Source organism: Anomaloglossus baeobatrachus, chromosome 3 (assembly GCF_048569485.1).
Source record: "Anomaloglossus baeobatrachus isolate aAnoBae1 chromosome 3, aAnoBae1.hap1, whole genome shotgun sequence".
In the NCBI taxonomy this organism is placed as follows: Eukaryota; Metazoa; Chordata; class Amphibia; order Anura; family Aromobatidae; genus Anomaloglossus; species Anomaloglossus baeobatrachus.
In genome coordinates, this window is record NC_134355.1 from 314635402 (window position 1) to 314657250 (window position 21849).

General features: G+C 51.1%; 1 protein-coding gene across 2 annotated transcripts in view; it reads left to right on the top strand.

Moving 5' to 3' along the window:
• The first annotated feature begins 452 nt into the window (after positions 1–452).
• The window catches only part of LOC142295230 (amine sulfotransferase-like), a 91397-nt gene continuing 70000 nt past the window's right edge, over positions 453–21849 (top strand). The window contains exon 1 of one of the 2 annotated variants that reach the window (XM_075338323.1): positions 453–511. The gene's annotated coding sequence lies outside the window, so the exon portion shown is untranslated. Of the gene's footprint in view, positions 512–1908; positions 1947–21849 lie in introns of those variants that run through there. The other variant, XM_075338321.1, reaches the window with a different exon arrangement.

Sequence of the window (21849 nt, forward strand, 5' to 3'; positions counted from 1 at the left end):
TAATAATTTTTATTGTATGAATATTATCATGTAATTTACAAGCAATGTATTTTGATATGGAAGTAATGTCATATAATGTGCATATCGTTTGTTTTCTTCATATTGTATTTTAACCCATGTACCTGCAATGTGCTGTGATATATTCAAAGCCAGTGGATCAAGAGTTAATTCTGAGGATCTCAGCAAGAATCTACACCTGTTTGTTTTAGAGGACTTTTTCATGTATGGGTATAAAGAGGACTCAGTTTACATAGTAAAGCCACTTGACAAAGGCTACACTCCTGTAGCCGAAACGCGTCGCTGTTGTGTCAGTATCCATGGAGGACATTGTCTTAACTGTTCATATGTTTATATGATCGTTTTTACTGGAAACCAAGCAGAATAAAGCATCTGGAAATTTACTGGCATACCTCTCCTTCTTGCGCTGGGCAGAACTCTTCCTTCTTCATTATACACAGGTAGCAGCACCTGCAGCCCGAGCAGCAGAAGGAAATTCGAGCACATGGAATGGGTGAGCTGAAAGTTTTTCTCTTTGTCTCTACTATTGCTTTATTACAGCTCTGTAATAAAGCCTGGAAAGATCTTATTCCGAGTGCACTGGACCTGGATTTTTTCCTTCTTAGTAAGGAAAAACCAAGACTTACTGCACACACACACAGGTATAGATAATATGTGCTCAGGAGGAAATAAAGAATCATGGAGGAAATAAACAGACAACAAGGTTATTTCCACAACACACCAAATAATGAAGGGGCATCTCCAGAACAGGTTCACCACAGCACAAGGACCGATATCGCTACATGAAGCTACATTCGCCATCTTTTAAAGAGCAGAGGCGGCTTTGATAGGTCTCCTAGTAACATGTGACCCTAGCAATAATCCACCGGCCAGCAGAAATTAATTCCTGCTTGACTGATCACTAGGAAGCACCCAACTGGTCGACAACCGAGTTTGACTGTGCACCTCAAAAGCGTGTCAGATTCTGCAGTGTGAATAGGGTCAGATGTCACCATTACACTCGGTGAGAGTAGTGCCAGATGTCACCATGACACTCGGTGAGTTTAGAGCTGAATACCGTGTGACACCCTTATGGGATTGATGTCCGGGGTCATGTTTGGGTGAAGTTCAGTTCCCGAAGCAAACTTTTTTTTTTAAAGTCCGGCCAAACTAAGCGAACCCAAATATTCACAGTTCCATGCATCATTACATTTAAGAAAAATTTGCATTTCTCTAGAATAAAACATTGGATTACAGATAAAGTGTCCTTTTATTCAGCTTCTTATGGCCTGCAAGTCCATATAGATGGCTTAAGAGGTTTAATCCTACTTACAGATTTCCTTTAATTATGTTAATAATGACAAATTCAGTATGATCATGGTGCAGGTTATTACCTTGTGGTTGGTACAGCTGAAGAAAAAATATCCAAAACAAAAATATCTCCACTTTAGTCATTTTAAATGTGTCCGGTAGGGTATATATCTGCAGGGATATGTAGGTAAGTATTATAGAAATTATCTCTATATATGAGTTCTGAAAAACTGCATCATTTTATTTTGCATATTTTAAATCCATTTGGATAAAGGAGAAAGATTTCCTGTAAGCCTAATAAAATGGATTCCTAAAGTTCTGTTTTTAACAATATACTGTACATAAATATATTTTTATAACCGTAGTGTGTAGGAGGCCCTACTAGAGATTTTACTTTTAACCCAAATCATCTAGTACACTTCTGTCACACCGGACTAAACCATATTGTGTGGATTAAAAGTTCAATTTAGATCAAGGGTGATTAATAATTAACATCAACCTACAATGAACCTGCAAATTGATAAAAGAACATTAAATTGATCCAAAAAGTTTAAAGGTTAAATCAGCCATATATAAGTAAGGAAAACCCACTGTGACCAAGGATTGAATTGCTTCATCTGAACAGATTTGCCTGTAAGGTAATATATTTTCTCATCAATATTATTATTATTATATTATAGATAAAAAAAAGTTACTTATTAGATATGCATTACAACAAAACCATATACACAGAAGTGCAAGTGCAAATAAGTCCATATGCATAAAAAATGTATACTATAATGATGCACAACACAATAGGTGTTCACTAAAAAGAAATAACATATATACAGTTAGGTCCAGAAATATTTGGACAGTGACACAATTTTCGCGAGTTGGGCTCTGCATGCCACCACATTGGATTTGAAATGAAACCTCTACAACAGAATTCAAGTGCAGATTGTAACGTTTAATTTGAAGGTTTGAACAAAAATATCTGATAGAAATTGTAGGAATTGTACACATTTCTTTACAAACACTTCACATTTTAGGAGGTCAAAAGTAATTGGACAAATAAACCAAACCCAAACAAAATATTTTTATTTTCAATATTTTGTTGCGAATCTTTTGGAGGCAATCACTGCCTTAAGTCTGGAACCCATGGACATCACCAAACGCTGGGTTTCCTCCTTCTTAATGCTTTGCCAGGCCTTTACAGCCGCAGCCTTCAGGTCTTGCTTGTTTGTGGGTCTTTCCGTCTTAAGTCTGGATTTGAGCAAGTGAAATGCATGCTCAATTGGGTTAAGATCTGGTGATTGACTTGGCCATTGCAGAATGTTCCACTTTTTTGCACTCATGAACTCCTGGGTAGCTTTGGCTGTATGCTTGGGGTCATTGTCCCTCTGTACTATGAAGCGCCGTCCGATCAACTTTGGGCATTTGGCTGAATCTGGGCTGAAAGTATATCCCGGTACACTTCAGAATTCATCCGGCTACTCTTGTCTGCTGTTATGTCATCAATAAACACAAGTGACCCAGTGCCATTGAAAGCCATGCATGCCCATGCCATCACGTTGCCTCCACCATGTTTTACAGAGGATATGGTGTGCCTTGGATCATGTGCCGTTCCCTTTCTTCTCCAAACTTTTTTCTTCCCATCATTCTGGTACAGGTTGATCTTTGTCTCATCTGTCCATAGAATACTTTTCCAGAACCGAGCTGGCTTCATGAGGTGTTTTTCAGCAAATTTAACTCTGGCCTGTCTATTTTTGGAATTGATGAATGGTTTGCATCTAGATGTGAACCCTTTGTATTTACTTTCATGGAGTCTTCTCTTTACTGTTGACTTAGAGACAGATACACCTACTTCACTGAGAGTGTTCTGGACTTCAGTTGATGTTGTAAACGGGTTCTTCTTCACCAAAGAAAGTATGCGGTGATCATCCACCACTGTTGTCATCCGTGGACGCCCAGGCCTTTTTGAGTTCCCAAGCTCACCAGTCAAATCCTTTTTTTCTCAGAATGTACCCGACTGTTGATTTTGCTACTCCAAGCATATCTGCTATCTCTCTGATGGATTTTTTCTTTTTTTTCAGCCTCAGGATGTTCTGCTTCACCTCAATTGAGAGTTCCTTAGACCGCATGTTGTCTGGTCACAGAAACAGCTTCCAAATGCAAAACCACACACCTGTAATCAACCCCAGACCTTTTAACTACTTCATTGATTACAGGTTAACGAGGGAGACGCCTTCAGAGTTAATTTCAGCCCTTAGAGTCCCTTGTCCAATTTCTTTTGGTCCCTTGAAAAAGAGGAGGCTTTGCATTACAGAGCTATGATTCCTAAACCCTTTCTCCGATTTGGATGTGAAAACTCTCATATTGCAGCTGGGAGTGTGCACTTTCAGCCCATATTATATATATAACTGTATTTCTGAACATGTTTTTGTAAACAGCTAAAATAACAAAACTTGTGTCACTGTCCAAATATTTCTGGCCCTGACTGTATATATATATATATATATATATATATATACATATACTGTATATATATATATATATATATATATATATACTAGATGGTGGCCCGATTCTAACGCATAGAGTGTTCTAGATATGTGCCCCCATCATGGTATAGGCAGGATCCTTGTGTATGCAGCATCCTGGTCTGTGTCCCATCCTGGTATTGACTCCATTCTTGTATGGCCCTCATCCTGGTATGTGGGCTGATGCTTTGATGTGGCTCCATGCTGGTATGTGCCCCCATTGTGGTGCAGCCACCATCCTGACATGTGCCCTCATTCAGGTCTGTGTGCGCAATCTGGTGTAGGCCGCCTCCCAGTATAAGCACCATCCAGAATGTTTCCTAAGGTGTCCCTTGTACATGTTTGCCGGCTGCTCGCTCCTGTGCGGCGTCCGCTCCGCTTTTCCACTGTGGCCGGCGGTGAGTTGCAGGCTGTGACGTTGTGAGGTGTGGGTTGGCCTGGTATGTGGGCTGATGCTGTGATGTGGCCCCATGCTGGTATGTGCCTCCATCGTGGTATAGGTAGGATCCCTGTGTATGCAGCATCCTGGTCTGTGTCCCATCCGGGTATAGTCTCCATCCTTGTATGGCCCCCATCCTGGTATGTGGGTTGATGCTGGTATGTGGCCCCATCCTGGTATGTGGCCCCATCGTGGTATAGCAGGATCCTTGTGTATGCAGCATCTTGGTCTATGTCCCATCCTGGTAAAGTCTCCATCCTTGAATGGCCCCAATCCTGGTATGTGGGTGTCTGTGTTTGATATGTGTCTGTGGGTGGTGTTTGATATGAGTGGGGTTGTGTGTGTGTGTGTGTGTGTGTGTGTGTGCGGCGGTGTGTGTGCATGGTGGTTTGTGTGTGACGGTGTGTGTTTGTTGTGGGCTGTGTGGGAGTCATGGTGTGTGTGTGTGACTTCATTTTCCGCTGGCCATGAATAGTAATGATTGGCTCATGAGCACTCCCACTAACCACGGATGAATGCAGGCGAAGCACATGGCTACTTAAATATTAACACTGCAGTGAATGTTAAGTAGCCGCTCATGAATACTAATAAGCGGCTCATGAATAGTAATGAGCGTCTCCTTAACATTCTCAGCAGTGTTAATCTTTAAGTAGTCATGTGCTACCCCTGCATTTATCGTTGGTTAGTGGGAGAGCTGCGTCCCGGAGCGCTGGGCTCCTAGTGTGCTGCAGCTGCGTCTCCTCCTGTCCCCGTCCCTTTATGTGTCTCTGTGGCGTGGGGAAGCCCTGCGATGCCACAGCTGCGTCTCCTCCGGTCCCCATCCCTCTGTGTCTCTGTGGCGTAGTTGGGTCACTGACCTGCGCTTTGGGGCCTCCTGTAGGTCGGGGCTTAAGAGCACTTTCACACTTGTGTTGAACAGTATCCGTTGCAATCTGCCGCCTTGAGGAATTACGGTAACCATTGCAGGAATCAGTTTATTCCTAATAGGCTTCAATTAAGGGTGGATTGCAACGGATGGTCTTGCGTTGCATCCGCCCCGCAGCGCATCAGTTGTTTTGTCGGTGACCGTCAGTGCCCGTCGGGTGGAAGGAACGCTGAATGTAGCGGTTTTTGTTGCTGTAAAAAAAAAACGCACTCTGCAGGATTCCGTCGGGATCCGTTAAGAGGCATGATGAATGTCTATGGTGCTGAATTCCGTCGCCATGTGTTTGGCGATAGATTCCAGTGCAGGATTCCGTCACGTTCTACTGAACATGCTCAGCATGTCCAGCAGAACATTCTAAATCATTAAAGCACTCCTGGTCTCTCTCTCTCTCTGTCGGTCGGTCTCTCAGTCTCTATCTCTCTGTCAGTCTATCTCTCTGTCTCTGTCAATGTCGGTCTGTCTCTCTCTGTCGGTCTGTCTCTCCCTCTCTCCCCCTCTCTCATACTCACTGATCACCGACGGGGCACTGCACAGCTGTCACACTGCTCTGGCGGCTTCTCCTCTTTTGAAAATGCCGGCCGCTCATTACTCCATTTTGTATTCCCTGTGGTGATGATGGGTGCGGTAGTGCTGGTGTATGTGTGGCGAAGATTGGAGTGGTAGTGCCTGTGTATGTGCAGTGAGGATGGGTGCGGTAGTGCCGGTGTATGTGCGGGGATGATGGGGGTGCTAGTGCCGGTGTATGTGCGGTGATGATGGGAGCGGTAGTGCCGGTGTATGTGCGGGGATGATGGGTGCGGTAGTGCCAGTGTAAGTGCGGTGATGATAGGAGCGGTAGTACCAGTGTATGTGCGGTGATGATGGGGGCGGTAGTGCTGGTGTATGTGCGGTGATGATGGGAGCAGTAGTGCTGATGTATGTGCCGGGAGGATGGGTGCGGTAGTGCTGGTGTATGTGCGGTGATGATGGGAGTGGTAGTGCCGGTGTATGTGCGGTGATGATTGGGGCGGTAGTGCCGGTGTATGTGCGGTGAGGATGGGAGTGGTAGTGCCGATGTATGTGTCGCGGGCGGGGAGGAGAGTGTCAGCACACCGCGCTCACCCCTTCTGCTCGGGTCCGGCAGCTGCTCCTGGTGGCTCGAGCCGTAGGCCGGATCCCGGGGTTTCTCGAGCGACACTCCTCGCCCGTGAGTGAAAGGGGGTGTTTGTTGGGTGTGGGGAATTGTTATAGTTCGTGACGCCACCCACGGTTGTGGTGATTGCACCACCGCTGCTCAGTGTGGGGGTCCCGGGGATGGTGATGCGGAGCAGCCCGGTGTTGTGTTGCCCCTCCGTGGGTAGGGGTTGGTGATCCCGGGGCCCGGTGATGAGATGTAAAGTGTAGGGCCTGGAGGGCGCAGGGACGCGGGGGCAGCGCTGTGCCTTGCGGCACTGTGGTACTCACTCAGCCTGACACACGGACACAGTCTGTACGGTAAACCAACGGCTGGTAGGACGGTCCCACAGACGGCTGCACCTGCACTCCCGGTAGGTGACGGTGATGTCTCTCTTCCTTGCACCTATGTTGACTGATGGTAGCGGTGGATTCCCTCCGGTTACCCGCTCCCCGGCTGCAATCTGGGCCGGAGGAGCTCTACACTTTGCCCGCAGGCGCTGGCCCTGAGAAACTTGTGCCGTGGCGGTGGCGGTGTCTCTCCAATACGGGTTGGGCTGTTGCCTTCAATCGGGACTTGGTTGTTGGGGGATCTGCGTCCCCGTCACTGACGGATTTGGCAAATCTGGCGACTCCTAGCCTTGCCGGGGTCCGAGAGGCCCCTGCCCTGGTGCTGACTGTCCTTCGGAACACTGCTCCAGACCACCGGGCACACAGCCAACGGGGTCCTTCCAGGAACTTCCAAACGGTCCCCCTCCAGACAGTCACCGCCGTTGCTGACCTTGCTGTTCTGGCCCTCACATAGCTGGACCCTTCAGGCTGTCTTTCTCTTCTGTCACTTCACTTGCTTTTTCCTCCTTTACTACTTTCACTTTCACTTTCTTAACTCCTCCACTTTAGCTCCTCACTCCTACTCCTCCCTGAGCTGACTCCTCACTCAAGCTCTCCCTGAGCTCTTCTGCCTGGTTACTTCCTGCCTCCAGAGCTGTGAGCTCCTTGGTGGGCGGAGCCAACCGCCTGGCCCACCCCCTGGTGTGCATCATCAGACTCCTGGAGGAAGGCAACAAGGATTTGTAGGTTAGCTGTGATGTGCCTACCTGGAGTGTGGGGTGTGGTGGTGTTGTGACCTGTGTCCCCTGGCTTGCCCAGGGCGACACATTCCCCCTTAGCAAAATGCAGACCGTCCGCGGGCTGCCGTCCTACACCGGTTTTATTTTTCTGTAAAAAGGGGATAACAGGGTTAAGCAAACATAAATAACATTTTTAATCAAAACTCTTCCCAAGACGGGAGGCACATTTACTTTTAACGTTGCAACGGTATACGGTCACGGTTTCCGCTCTCTCCCACCCAAGCAACCTGGCCCTGATGCTGCCCCTAAAGCCCAGGCAGCACCCCTTGACCCACAGTCCAGCACAAGTTACCCGAACGGGATCTGTCCTTCCCCTCCAGAGGGTAGCCACCGGTTCCTTTGGTGGCTGGGCCCCAGCCTGCTCTGCTGAGGGCCCTCCCTCCAACCTGCCTCTCCGGAGGCGGCATTGCGGAAACGGTAACGGTACCCAACATATTTAAAAGCCACTTAACGTTTGTGGTGCCCTGCAAGTTCACGGGCTTGTCCATGGATAGTTCCCATGCAAATAAACTTTAAACGGTCCCCACGGGGACAACGGTGCCGGCTCCTGCCGGTTCAATCACAAAAGCAAATCAACAAACAAATCAGGTGACTTCTTCGGTAATTTCACTTATCATTTCAAACTTTTAAACAAACAACAACTTCAGTGATGGTCCCAACGGGGACGGTGCAATGGGCATCCGCTGCCCTACTCCGGTCCTTCTGCTGCTCCATCGGAGGGAGGGGATGCAGAGCTCACCTTGCTCTCCGGGCTGCCCTTCAACTTTACATCCAGGGCAAACCACCCCCTCTCTCCGCAGTGCCGGGTGTAACGCACCATGTCCCCCGGTATAAGATTGCGGCCAGGATGCTCCTCGGGCAGATGGGCATTCACGTCCCGCCGGGCCACAAACACCTCGGCCTCCAGGCCCGGTTCGTATATGAATCCGTAGCCCCGGCGGATATCAAATCGCCTCACCTGTCCCTCGTAGAACGGGCCCCCGGACACGTAAGGTCGCTTGCCGCAGGTTTTCTTTTTCCCGAATGGCTTGGGCCACCAGCTCGGCTTTCCTTCTCTCCCTCTCCGCGATCTCCAGGCCCAGCTTCGTCGGCTCCCTGTCCCAGTATGGCGCTGCTGCCAGCTCCGGCGCACGGGTTGAGCCCCGCGGGACATCCAGCACATTACCCACTGTCAGGAAGGTGGGTAGCGTATCCCGCGGTGTCATGGCCTTGGGCGCTGCCTTGCAGCAACAACCCGGCGCCACCTCAGCCGAGGTGTGGGGGATGGGCACAGGGGCTTTCCGCAGTTGGGCCTTCGGCTCGGAGCGGGTCATCGGCTCCGGCTCGGGAAGCTGCTCGGGGACTGTCTCTGGCACAATCTTCGGGGCCTTCCAAGGTAATGCCTCCGGTTTGCTACGGGCTCCGGCTACAGGTCGGTCCGCTGGGGCGGACGGGCTGGGTACTGCTACCGGTTGCGGTGGTAGCAGGCCTAGTGGCGGGGTCACGGCCTCCGGGACGGGTGGCGAGGGAGGCAACGGGGGGAGAGGGCTTGGACCGGGCCCCACAGCCGCGATGACCGGCCCTGCAAGGGCATCGGGACGTGGGTCACTCACCCTCCCTTTCTCCGCCTCCTCCTCGCGTCTCCGCACGGTGGCTACAACGTCCGCCATGTCGGCCTCCCACTCCTCCACGAGGAGCTGCATCTTCACCTGCAGCCGTTGGGAGAGCTGCGCGGTCCGGATCTCCACCCACGCCGCGGTTCCAGGCGCGGGGGGTACGGTGTCGCGGGACGGCATCCACATGGTGTCTTCACTGTTTGCTTCCAGGAACGGTATTCTCGCAAGGTGCTGGCGTCCCTGCTTTTATAGACGCAGCTACATGCATTCAGCCGCCATCGCGTCCCCCTTAGCTCTTTCCGGCCCCTCCTCTCTCAGGGCGGAGTTTTGGCCTTCGCGCCTCTACTGCTCGAGAAGACGCTCGAGCGGGAACTTTTCGCGCCAAAGATGGCGGCTTCTGAAATTTTCCTGCCGGATGCCTCCGGCGGTAACAAGGCGCACCTCTACCTGACGGCAGAGCGGTAGGATCCTGTTCGTGACGCCAAGTTGTCGCGGGCGGGGAGGAGGGTGTCAGCACACCGCGCTCACCCCTTCTGCTCGGGTCCGGCAGCTGCTCAGTGGTGGCTCGAGCGGTGGGCCGGATCCCGGGGTTTCTCGAGCGACACTCCTCGCCCGTGAGTGAAAGGGGGTGTTTGTTGGGTGTGGGGAATTGTTATAGTTCGTGACGCCACCCACGGTTGTGGTGATTGCACCACCGCTGCTCAGTGTGGGGGGTCCCGGGGATGGTGATGCGGAGTAGCCCGGTGTTGTGTTGCCCCTCCGTGGGTAGGGGTTGGTGATCCCGGGGCCCGGTGATGAGATGTAAAGTGTAGGGCCTGGAGGGCGCAGGGACGCGGGGGCAGCGCTGTGCCTTGCGGCACTGTGGTACTCACTCAGCCTGTCACACGGACACAGTCTGTACGGTAAACCAACGGCTGGTAGGACGGTCCCACAGACGGCTGCACCTGCACTCCCGGTAGGTGACGGTGATGTCTCTCTTCCTTGCACCTATGTTGACTGATGGTAGCGGTGGATTCCCTCCGGTTACCCGCTCCCCGGCTGCAATCTGGGCCGGAGGAGCTCTACACTTTGCCCGCAGGCGCTGGCCCTGAGAAACTTGTGCCGTCGCGGTGGCGGTGTCTCTCCAATACGGGTTGGGCTGTTGCCTTCAATTGGGACTTGGTTGTTGGGGGATCTGCGTCCCCGTCACTGACGGATTTGGCAAATCTGGCGACTCCTAGCCTTGCCGGGGTCTGAGAGGCCCCTGCCCTGGTGCTGACTGTCCTTCGGAACACTGCTCCAGACCACCGGGCACACAGCCAACGGGGTCCTTCCAGGAACTTCCAAACGGTCCCCCTCCAGACAGTCACCGCCGTTGCTGACCTTGCTGTTCTGGCCCTCACAAAGCTGGACCCTTCAGGCTGTCTTTCTCTTCTGTCACTTCACTTGCTTTTTCCTCCTTTACTACTTTCACTTTCACTTTCTTAACTCCTCCACTTTAGCTCCTCACTCCTACTCCTGCCTGAGCTGACTCCTCACTCAAGCTCTCCCTGAGCTCTTCTGCCTGGTTACTTCCTGCCTCCAGAGCTGTGAGCTCCTTGGTGGGCGGAGCCAACCGCCTGGCCCACCCCCTGGTGTGCATCATCAGACTCCTGGAGGAAGGCAACAAGGATTTGTAGGTTAGCTGTGATGTGCCTACCTGGAGTGTGGGGTGTGGTGGTGTCGTGACCTGTGTCCCCTGGCTTGCCCAGGGCGACACATATGTGCAGTGATGATGGGGGCGGTAGTGTCGGTGTATGTGCGGTGATGATGGGAGTGGTAGTGCTGGTTTGTGCAGAGATGATGGGTGTGGTAGTGCTGTCGTATGTGCGGTGATGATGGGAGCAGTAGTGGCGGTGTGTGCAGTAATGATGGGGGCGACATCCATCACATGCATCACACAACGGATTGTGACGGATGCCGCACAACTCAAGTGTGAGAGCGCCCACTATGCGCCGTCGCGCCGGGTGTAGGGAGCTTCCATGGCGGTATCCCTTTTACCTGTCCGCCGGCTGTGTCATGGCATTGTGAGGGTTTCTGCGAATGGGCGTGTATTAATTGAGCGGTCCTCGCTGCTGATTGGGTGTGGGTAGAGTAAGGTGTGGGTATGTGGGGGATGTGATGCAGGGCCGCTGCTGATTGGGTGAGGTGGAGTGAGGGGTGGGTGTGTGGGGGGTTCGGCCTGTTGGAGCTGTGTGGGCGTGGTTTAGGCGGTTTCAGCGTATGACGTCATTTCTTGGACAGACAGAGAGACAGAATAGGGCAATTTTATATATAGATATATATGTACAGTATATATACACTTATATTAGGGAGAGGAAGCTAGGTAGCTCTAATCTGACACTATGATGCAGCAGAGGTTGGCACATTAAAGGCAACACAAGTTGTGGTTAGTGATGAGCGAGTACCAAAAAGCTCGGGTGCTCGAGGCTCGGGCCGAGCATCCCAAGATACTCGTGTACTCGGCCCGAGCACCGAGCCCAATGTTATCCTTTAGGAGACCCGAGTATTTTTATGAAATGACCCCTGGCAGCATGTAGAAACCCTAAAAATGTCACAAAAGTCTCAGAAGAGTGCTCAAATGACATGGCAACAGCATGGGGAAGACCCCTTGAAGCATTTATCACTCAAAAGTCACAGCTGTGAACAATTTTGTCTGAGTTTTACGCCATTTTTACGGACTCACCAGAAAACCTTCCAAAATGACACCAAAATGATTTTTCATGGCGGAAATGTTAAGGGCACATACCCAATAGTGAGATAGAGCTGGTGTATGTTACTTTTTGAGATTAATACATGAAAGATTTTACGTGAAAACATTGTGTGGCACTCCGATGTCCCTGAGAAGAGACGTACATGAAGGCCTCTTGAGTCTAATGTGCCCATTTTGAGGAAGTGAGTCTTTGTAGTATTTTCCTTTGCCAGGGCAGTCCAAAATTGTGAGGTTCACCAATGCCCCTGCATACAGACGTGCATGAGGGCCTGTAAACCTGAAGTGCCCATTGTAAGGAAGTGGGTCTATTGTAGTATAGCCCTTAGGCAGGGCAGCCAAAAATTGGGAGGCTCCACATTGTCCCTGGATAGAGACGTGCATGATGGCCTGTAAACCTGAAGTGCCCATTGTAAGGAAGTGGGTCTATTGTAGTATAGCCCTTAGGCAGGGCAGCCAAAAATTGGGAGGCTCCACGTTGTCCCTGGATAGAGACGTGCATGAGGGCCTGTAAACCTGAAGTGCCCATTGTAAGGAAGTGGGTCTATTGTAGTATAGCCCTTAGGCAGGGCAGCCAAAAATTGGGAGGCTCCACATTGTCCCTGGATAGAGACGTGCATGATGGCCTGTAAACCTGAAGTGCCCATTGTAAGGAAGTGGGTCTATTGTAGTATAGCCCTTAGGCAGGGCAGCCAAAAATTGGGAGGCTCCACGTTGTCCCTGGATAGAGACGTGCATGAGGGCCTGTAAACCTGAAGTGCCCATTGTAAGGAAGTGGGTCTATTGTAGTATAGCCCTTAGGCAGGGCAGCCAAAAATTGGGAGGCTCCACATTGTCCCTGGATAGAGACGTGCATGATGGCCTGTAAACCTGAAGTGCCCATTGTAAGGAAGTGGGTCTATTGTAGTATAGCCCTTAGGCAGGGCAGCCAAAAATTGGGAGGCTCCACATTGTCCCTGGATAGAGACGTGCATGATGGCCTGTAAACCTGAAGTGCCCATTGTAAGGAAGTGGGTCTATTGTAGTATAGCCCTTAGGCAGGGCAGCCAAAAATTGGGAGGCTCCACGTTGTCCCTGGATAGAGACGTGCATGAGGGCCTGTAAACCTGAAGTGCCCATTGTAAGGAAGTGGGTCTATTGTAGTATAGCCCTTAGGCAGGGCAGCCAAAAATTGGGAGGCTCCACGTTGTCCCTGGATAGAGACGTGCATGATGGCCTGTAAACCTGAAGTGCCCATTGTAAGGAAGTGGGTCTATTGTAGTATAGCCCTTAGGCAGGGCAGCCAAAAATTGGGAGGCTCCACGTTGTCCCTGGATAGAGACGTGCATGAGGGCCTGTAAACCTGAAGTGCCCATTGGAAGGAAGTGGGTCTATTGTAGTATAGCCCTTAGGCAGTGCAGCCAAAAATTGGGAGGCTCCACGTTGTCCCTGGATAGAGACCTGTTAGGTTCTTAGTGCCTCCGTGCTTGCATTTAAAAACCGCACGTGTGTGCCTGTTGGTGGCAGCTTTCCGCTGCATTTGTGTGAGTTTTGCAAAAACTTGGATATAACGCACAAGTCTAGTGAATACACATCAGCACAGCATTGCAAAATGCGCAAGGGCGTTGTCAACGAACAAGGAAGTGGACGTGATGGTGGTGCAGGCAGAGACCGAGGTTGTGTGCAAGCTCTAATTTCGCCACAACAAAGGGCCACATCTAGTCGCTCGCACGTCCTGTCCCAAATTCTTGGGGACCGCTGCAGTACACCGCTCTTGAACCAAGACCAGTGTCAACAGGTTGTTAGTTGGATAGCGGATAATGCTTCCAGTCAGATTGGCACCACCACAAACACTCTGTCTTCCACACGGTCAAGTGTCAGTAGCCGTGATACTGCACCGCACATTTCAGAACCTGATCCTCCTTCCTACCACCAGGCCGAGTACACGTCCACGGACATTACTGATCCCACACTTGGACACTCGGAAGAGCTGTTCGTTCACGTTTCCATTCACAAATTCTGGCCTCTCGCCAGCTCCTGTTGAAGTGGGCCATGACGAGATTGTATGTACAGATGCCCAAATATTTGAGCAGCCACGTTCTCACGAAGTTGGCAACGTGTCTCAACAAGGGGTGGACGATGATGAGACACAATTGTCAGGAAGTCAGGAGGAGGAGCAGGGTGCGGAAGAGGAAGACGACGTGGTGGATGATCCAGTAACTGACCCAACCTGGCAGGAGGATATGCAGAGCGAGGACAGCAGTGCACAGGGGGAGGGAGGCGTAGCATCCCAACAGGCAGTAAGAAGCAGAGTGGTGGCCCCAGGCAGACGTCAGGCAACTGTTCCCCGGAACAACACGACACAAGGTGCCTGTACAAATGTTAGGTCTTCCCGAGTCTGGCTGTAATACTATTGTATGTATTGAGGATTTCGATTGCGTTAGGGCAATGACAACCAGAGACGAGTTCTTGGTGCAAGACGTTTATAATATGCAACCAGCAAATATGTACATAAACGGAACAAAAACACAGTAGAACATAAATACAGGAAATACCTTCCAGGGACGGAGCGAAAGGGAATTCCCGGGACCGCGCACCGGACTCCCCCAGGGAGACCACCAAGAGCGAACCCCTATACAGGGACTGTCTGGCAATCACCCCAGAAGCCCTAAATGCGCAGCAGCCGGGACACAAAAGGGCAATAGGTAAGTCCAAAAATGTCCGTACGTGATGTGAGTCCAGAGTGGTATTAAACGGAAGGAACCGGGCAGAAGTGCCGACCAAAGACGGCAAACGGAGTCCGGGCACAGCTAGATGATACCAGATGAAGTCCAGAGTCGGTGTCGGTTGTTTTCCAAGAGGATCCGAATAACAATCAGGAACCAAAAGCTGCAGGGCAGGAGCACACAGGAAGAAGTATACTCAGGCACTGGACTAAGCTTTAGGGGCGGCTTTTAAACAGATGGACAGGAAGTAGGGCAACAGAACAGAAAACTCCATGTTAACAAAGGGCAAGCTCTTTCAAAAGAAAACTGGAAAACCCGGAACTCTGACACTGGCAGTTTTTTAAGTTGGCTCCAGATGATTCTAAAAAGGCCATTTGCAACACCTGCCATGCCAGCATCAGCAGGGGTACCAAAACTAGCAGCCTGACCACCACCAGCATGATCAGGCACATGTCAGCCAAGCACCCGACTTTGTGGGAAGTACAACAGAGTCCAGGAGCAGTGCTTGCTGATGTCACTGCTACGTCTTCGCTGGTTGTGCATGCGAGCCAATCCCCTGTCCATGCTGCCTGCGAACAAGCCTCCTCCACTCCTGCACCTGCAGTTGCCTACGCAGAAAGAACACCATCATCAAGCACGTCCTTGTCCCAGCGCAGCGTTCAGTTATCCATTCAGCAAACCTTTGAACGCAGGCGCAAATACACTGCCAACACCCCACATGCCACAGTTCTAAATGCTAACATTTCGCGACTGCTTGCGCTGGAAATGTTGCCTTTTAGGCTGGTTGAGACAGAAGCATTCCGCGACCTGATGGTGGCAGCTGTCCCACGTTACTCGGTCCACAGCCGCCACTATTTCTCCCGGTGTGCCGTCCCCGCATTGCATAACCACGTGTCACAAAACATCACACGTGCCCTGAACAACGCTGTTTCAGCCAAAGTCCACCTAACCACAGACACGTGGACAAGTGCATGTGGGCAAGGCCGCTACATCTCGTTGACGTCACACTGGGTTAATATTGTGCAAGCTGGGACCCAGTCTGAGCGAGGGACGGAACACGTCCTTCACACACCAAGTTTTGCAGGCCCTACCTCAGTCAGGGTTTCACACACACTCTACAGCTCCGGAATGTCATGCTCCTCAGCCTCCTCCTCCTCCTGCGCATCCTGATCCACTTTACCCTCCACACCAGTCCCAAGCTGGAAGTGTCGCGGGCGGAGGAGGGGACGGTGCGCTCTCCCACTGCTCGGGTCCGGCTGACGCTGCTCTACGGCTGCTGCTGCTCGTTGGCTCGAGCGATGGCCGGATCCCGGGGACTCGAGCGGCGCTACTCGCCCGTGAGTGAAAAGGGGTAGTTTGGGTTTTGGGGATATTGTCCGTGACGCCACCCACGGTTGTGGTGATTGTGTGGACACCACCGCTGCTCTGGACGGGGATCCCGGGAGCCTGTGACAGGGAGCAGCTTTGTTGTTATTTCTCCCCTCCGTGGGTAGGGGGGTTGGTTGTCCCGGGGCCTGGTGATGGGGTAGAGATGGATGACAGGCGGGTTGCGGGGCCTGATGAGGTGCAGGGTCGCAGGGGCAGCGCTGTGCCGCACGGCACGGAGGTACTCACTCAGCCCAATGATGATGACACAGTTCACGGTAAAACAAGTGGCTGGATGGACGGGTCACTCGGACGGCTGCGGTTGTTCCTCCCTGCAGGTTAGTGATGACTGTCTCTCCCTGCACCTAAGTTAAGTGTTGGTAGTGATGGTTTCCCAACGGTAACCCGCTCCCCGACCTGGATATGGGCCGGAGGAGCCCCTTTTGCCCACAGGCGCTGGCCCTGGGAGACGGTTGCCCTTGGCGGTGGCGGTGTCTCCCCTTCACGGTTGGACGGTTGCCTTCTATCTGGACTTGGCTGTTTGGAAACCCTGAGGTCCCCTTCACTAACGGATTTGGCAAATTCACGGCGACACCAAGCCTTGCCGGGATCCGAAAGTCCTCTGCCAATGGTGCTGGCTTCTCTTTGTATACCGGTCCGGTACGGCCGGGTCACCACCCGTCCACGGTCCTTATGGCAGACTCTAATCGGCCTCCACTGCAGACGGTCACCACATCCTGCCAACCTTGCTGTCCAGTCCGGGCCACACACCCGGACCAACTTCAGGCTCTTTGCTGTCACTTTTCTCCTCTCTACTACTTTCCTCCTTCCACTTCCTTAGCTTAACTCTCACTGCCTGTGTTTTCCCTCCTCCTCGGTGGGTGGAGACCAACTGCCTGGCTCCACACCCTGGTGTGGACAACAGCCCCTGGGGAAGGCAACAAGGATTTTGTGTTTTGACTATGATATGCCTGCAGGGAGTGTGGGGTGTTTAAGTGTTGTGCTCTGTGGCCCCTGGCTTGTCCAGGGCGACACAGAAGCACTGCAGCACTGCCTCGGCGAAGCGGCAACAGGCAGTGCTGAAGCTAATCTGCATAGGTGACAACAAACCCCACAATGCAGAAGAGGTGTGGACAGCTCTGAAACAGAAGGCAGATCACTGGCTCACAACTCTGAACCTAAAGCCAGGAAAGGTCGTGTGTGACAATGGCCGGAACCTGGTGGCGGCTTTGAGGCGAGGCCAGCTGACACATGTTCCATGCGTGGCCCATGTGCTCAACCTCGTGGTTCAGCGGTTTCTAAAGTCATACTCAGAGCTGTCTGATCTGCTGGTAAAAGTTCGCCGCCTGTCTGCACATTTTCGAAAGTCACCTACTGCTTCAGCCGGCCTTGCCGGCTTAAGACGCCGTTTGCATCTTCCGGCACACAGACTGGTGTGTGATGTCCCCACGCGTTGGAATTCAACTCTGCACAAGTTGGTCAGGATATGTGAGCAGAAGAGGGCAGTTGTTGAGTACCTGCATCACCTAAGCCGTCGGAAAATGGGTCAAACTCCACACATAACACCTGAGGAGTGGAGATGGATGTCCGACCTATGCACCATCCGCCAAAACTTTGAGGACTCCACCAAGATGGTGAGCGGCGATGACGACATTATTAGCGTCACCATACCGCTTCTCTGCCTTCTAAAATGGTCTCTGCTCAAAAAACAACCATGATGCATTGCAGGCGGAGCGCGATGAGTTTGAGCAAGAAACAGTAGTGGGTGTGGGTGATAACACACAGCCCAGCCTCGTCTCATCACAACGTGCAGTGGAGGACTATGACGAGGAGGAGGATGAAGACATGGAGCAACTCTCTGGCCAAATTGAGGATATGACATGCAGTCATATCCTCGGTTCAGCGTGGCTGGCCAGAGGACAGGGTAGATGATGAGGAGGAGGAGGAGGAGGACAGCATGTTCAGTCATCGTGTTGGTCAGGATACTGAAGTGATGGCTGTTAAGAGTCTGGCACACATGGCTGACTTTATGGTAAGCTGCCTGTCTCGTGACCCTCGCGTTAAGAACATCTTGGCCGACAATCATTACTGGTTGGTAACACTGTTAGACCCACGCTAAAAAGAGAACTTTATGTCTCTTATTCCCGAGGCGGAGAGGTCAGGCAAAATGCAGCAGTTCCAGAAGGCCATAGTCACGGAAGTAGGCAAAGTATTCCCCTCACAAAACGCTAGCGGCATAGGTCAGGAATCAGTGGACAACCAAGGCGTACAGCCGAGAGGGGCACAAGTCCAATCCGCCAGAGGTAGGGGAACAGTCTTTAAGATGTGGGACAGTTTTCTCAGCCCCTCACATACCACAGCCCCTGAGGTGAGGGGTAGTGCCACAAGAAATCCTAAGTTTGGCCAGATGCTCAAGGAGTACCTTGCAGATCAAACAACTGTACTCCGACATTCCTCTGTGCCTTACAATTAATGTGTATCCAAGCTGGACACGTGGCATGAATTGGCTCTTAGTCTCTACGCCTTGGAAGTCCTGGCCTGCCCTGCCGCTAGCGTTTTGTCAGAGCGTGTTTTTAGTGCCGCAGGTGGAATCATTACAAATAAACGCACCCGCCTGTCAACTGTAAATGCTGACAGGCTGACTCTGATCAAGATGAACAAGGGTTGGATTTGGCCAGACTTCACCACACACCAACAGCAAATGACAGCGGAATTTAAAGTTTGTAACGGGAATTTGCCATGTACCTCCACTCACCCATGGTAACACACTTCTGGACTTTGGCTAATCGCTGGACTGCTCCTCCTTCTCCTCATGCGCCATCATGGTGACCGTTACAATAGTTAAGCCGTTGTTTCAGGTATACCCCCAGTGGTAAATTGTTTCGCCCATTCTTTCTGAATGGGCATTCCAACGACAGGAGACCCGCTCCTTTGCAATGGGAACAATGTTTTGAGGCCCTCATGCACATCTCTATCCAGGGACAATGTGGAGCCTCCAAATTTTTGGCTGCCCTGCCTAAGGGCTATACTACAATAGACCCACTTCCTTACAATGGGCACTTCATGTTTACAGGCCATCATGCACGTCTCTATCCAGGGACAATATGGAGCCTGACGCTGCCACCGACAGACACACACGTGCTGTTTTTAAATGCAAGCACGGACGCAATAAGAACCTAACTGGTTTTTAGGAGCGACAATTACTGAGAAGTCTGACACTATCAGACACTGCTGACTGACGTGTATTATACACTAGACTTGTGCGTTATATAATAGTTTGTGCAAAACGCGCACCTGTACGCTGCCACCGACAGACACACACGTGCTGTTTTTAAATGCAAGCACGGACGCAATAAGAACCTAACTGGTTTTTAGGAGCGACAATTACTGAGAAGTCTGACACTATCAGACACTGCTGACTGACGTGTATTATACACTAGACTTGTGTGTTATATAATAGTTTGTGCAAAACGCGCACCTGTACGCTGCCACCGACAGACACACACGTGCTGTTTTTAAATGCAAGCACGGACGTAATAAGAACCTAACTGGTTTTTAGGAGCGACAATTACTGAGAAGTCTGACACTATCAGACACTGCTGACTGACGTGTATTATACACTAGACTTGTGCGTTATATAATAGTTTGTGCAAAACGTGCACCTGTACGCTGCCACCGACAGACACACACGTGCTGTTTTTAAATGCAAGCACGGACGCAATAAGAACCTAACTGGTTTTTAGGAGCGACAATTACTGAGAAGTCTGACACTATCAGACACTGCTGACTGATGTGTATTATACACTAGACTTGTGCGTTATATAATAGTTTGTGCAAAACGCGCACCTGTACGCTGCCACCGACAGACACACACGTGCTGTTTTTAAATGCAAGCACGGACGCAATAAGAACCTAACTGGTTTTTAGGAGCGACAATTACTGAGAAGTCTGACACTATCAGACACTGCTGACTGACGTGTATTATACACTAGACTTGTGCGTTATATAATAGTTTGTGCAAAACGCGCACCTGTACGCTGCCACCGACAGACACACACGTGCTGTTTTTAAATGCAAGCACGGACGCAATAAGAACCTAACTGGTTTTTAGGAGCGACAATTACTGTGAAGTCTGACACTATCAGACACTGCTGACTGACGTGTATTATACACTAGACTTGTGCGTTATATAATAGTTTGTGCAAAACGCGCACCTGTACGCTGCCACCGACAGACACACACGTGCTGTTTTTAAATGCAAGCACGGACGCAATAAGAACCTAACTGGTTTTTAGGAGCGACAATTACTGAGAAGTCTGACACTATCTGGACTGTTTTAGACTGTGTACACCAGCCCCAGATATGATGAAGGCTGGTATACGGTCACCACTAGGAATGGCTATATACCCTGCCTGCCTGCCTGCCTGTATACTGCTACAATAGTCCTGACAAGGACTCTTCTGGTCACTAGCCTGTATTCCGACCTGGCTATACCCTGCCTGTATATAGCAACAATAGTCCTGAGAAGGACTCTGCTACTGTACTCCGACCTGGCTATACCCTGCCTGCCTGTATACAACTAGAATAGTCCTGAGAAGGACTTCTGGTCACACTGTTTGCAGCCCTGCTCCGGAACTAACTATAAAGGGCCGCAAAGCTTTCCCTGAATCAGCGACACTCTCCCTGCACTGACTGTCTGGATAGTTGTGAGCAGAGCACAGCGCGCCGGCCGGTATAAAGGCTCGGTCACGCTGTGCAGGCCGGCCAATCACTGCAATTCCACAACTAACAGGGCTGTGGCATTGCAGTGGTCTGCCAGCCAATCCCTGCATGAGGGCTGGCTCTCAAAAGAGCGCCAACATGCAGAAATGAAGACCACGAGTACAGCACGAGTATCGCGAGATTACTCGGTCCCCGCCGAGCAGCCCGAGTACAGCGATACTCGTGCGAGTACCGAGTAGTTACAAGCATGCTCGCTCATCACTAGTTGTGGTGCCTTCAATCAACAAGTAAAAAACCCATACAAATTTATGGACTGCTAAAATAAAATATCAGATACTAAATACACCGAGCCTAAGGGGTACTTTGCACACTACGACATCGCAAGCCGATGCTGCGATGCCAAGTGTGATAGTCGCCGCCCCTGTCACAGGCACGATATCATGGTGATAGCTGGGGTAGCGAACATTATCGCTACGCCAGCTTCACATGCACTCACCTGTCCTGCGATGTCGCTCTGACCGGCGAACCGCCTCCTTACTAAGGGGGCGGGTCGTGCGGCGTCACAGCGACGTCACACGGCAGGTGGCCAATAGCAGAGGAGTGGCGGAGATGAGCAGGATGTAAACATCCCGCCCACCTCCTTCCTTCCACATTGGCGGCCGGGACGCAGGTAGGAGATGTTCCTCGCTCCTGCGACTTCACACACAGCGATGTGTGCTGCCGCAGGAGCGAGGAACAACATCAATAGCATCAGTCATCCCCAAATTATAGAAATGACCGACGCTACACCAATGATACGATTACGACCAGTGGCGTAACTAGAGTTTGATGGGCCCTGGTGCAAAATTTGGACCGGGGCCCCCTCCATGTACACTGACACTTAGGGTACGGGATAATGACACTGACACTCGGGGTACAGGATAATGACACTGACACTCGGGGTACAGGAGAATGACGCAGACACTCGGGGTACAGGATAATGACACTGACACTTGGCTTTTACCCACAGCACCCAGGTTTTCCCATGAGCTAAAAACCCTCTATCAGCACCCAGCTTTCCCATGATCTGATATCCATCTTGTCCTCGGTACCCAGCTTTCCCATGCTCTGTCATACATCTTTCCCTCAGCACCCAGCTTTCCCATATCAGAGCATGGGAAAGCTGGGTGCTGAGAGATGTATAGCAGAGCATGGGAAAGCTGGGTGCTGAGGGAAAGAGCCTTTTTCCCTCAGCACAAAACATTCCCATCCCATGCTTGTA